The sequence below is a fragment of the Rhinoderma darwinii genome, chromosome 4 (assembly GCF_050947455.1).
Source record: "Rhinoderma darwinii isolate aRhiDar2 chromosome 4, aRhiDar2.hap1, whole genome shotgun sequence".
NCBI lineage: Eukaryota > Metazoa > Chordata > Amphibia > Anura > Rhinodermatidae > Rhinoderma > Rhinoderma darwinii.
The window spans coordinates 297365892-297367612 of record NC_134690.1 but is presented as its reverse complement, the minus strand read 5'-3'; positions in this window follow the sequence as shown (position 1 = coordinate 297367612).

Genomic DNA, 1721 nt, shown 5'->3' with positions numbered 1-1721 from the left:
TCCAGATGTTCATTTGCAAACTTCAGATGGGCCTGTACATGTGCCTTCTTGAGCAGGGGGACCTTGCGGGCACTGCAGGATTTTAATCCATTATGGCGTAACGTGTTACCAATGGTTTTCTTGGTGACTGTAGTCCCAGCTGCCTTGAGATCATTAACAAGTTCCCCCCGTGTAGTTTTCGGCTGAGCTCTCACCTTCCTCAGGATCAAGGATACCCCACGAGGTGAGATTTTGCATGGAGCCCCAGATCGATGTCGATTGACAGTCATTTTGTATGTCTTCCATTTTCTTACTATTGCACCAACAGTTGTCTCCTTCTCACCCAGCGTCTTACTTATGGTTTTGTAGCCAATTCCAGCCTTGTGCAGGTCTATGATCTTGTCCCTGACTTCCTTAGAAAGCTCTTTGGTCTTGCCCATGTTGTAGAGGTTAGCGTCAGACTGATTAATTGAGTCTGTGGACAGGAGTCTTTTATACAGGTGACCATGTAAGACAGCTGTCTTTAATGCAGGCACCAAGTTGATTTGGAGCGTGTAACTGGTCTGGAGGAGGCTGAACTCTTAATGGTTGGTAGGGGATCAAATACTTATTTCTCTGTGCACAATGCAAATAAATATATATAATTTTGACTATGTGATTTTCTGTTTTGTTTTTTTTAAAAATATAATCTATCTCTCACTGGTAAAATTAACCTAGCCTAAAAATTCTAGACTGTTCATGACTTTGACAGTGGGCAAACTTACAAAATCAGCAAGGGATCAAATACTTATTTCCTCCACTGTATACAGGGGCGTGGCTAAAGGCTCATGGGCCCCGATGCAAAAGTTCTTATTGGGCCCCCCCCCCGCAAACTTCTCATGGCCGACGGTCCGCAGCTTTCAGCTGCATCGCTGGGTCTAAGTGACCCAACAATGCAGCACTAGCAGCCGGGGCGTCACTATGGGCTTAAAATGTCAGGGGAAATAGCTCTAATACATGTGTCCACCCAAAAAAAATGTGTGTATAGGAGATCGCATATCTATAGCACTACGACCCTATAAACTATGGATAGGATTAGATACAGTGGCTCAGCAGACAGTATCACACGATAGGATTAGATATAGGCCCAGCTCGCTGACATTGCGGCTCCAGCGCTGGACCCAGGAAAGGTAAGAATAATAATTTTGCTTTTTTATGTGTTACTAATTATTTTTGTGCGTTTGTGTTTTTTTACAGGTTCGGTTGTTGGACTTCAGATACGAGGACTTCAATGACAGTGTTTTTTATTCTCAATAAAATGGTTAATAAGGGTAGTGTTTTTTATTTCAATAAAATATTTTTTCTATGTGCTTGTATCTTTTTAAACTTTATCACCGCCTTAGTAATGGCCGCTGGCTGATTGACAACCTCCATTACTAAGGCGAGGCTTAGTGTTAGCCTTTGCACCTGCTAACATTAACCCCCATTATTACCCCGGTACCCACCGCCACCAAGGATACTGGGAAGAGCCGGGTACGAACCAGTACCCGTCCATCTGTAGTGACGGGCAGGCACCGGGGTGGCCGCAGGCTGGTAGTATTAGGCTGGGGAAGGCCAAAAAAAACAGTGGCCCTACCACCCTGGTAATGCTGCCTGCTGCTGCTGTGTTGTATCTGGCTGGTTTTGAAAATGGGGGGGGGGACCCCACATCGTTCTTTCCAATTATTATTATTTTTTTTTAAAAATGACGTGAGGTCCCCCCC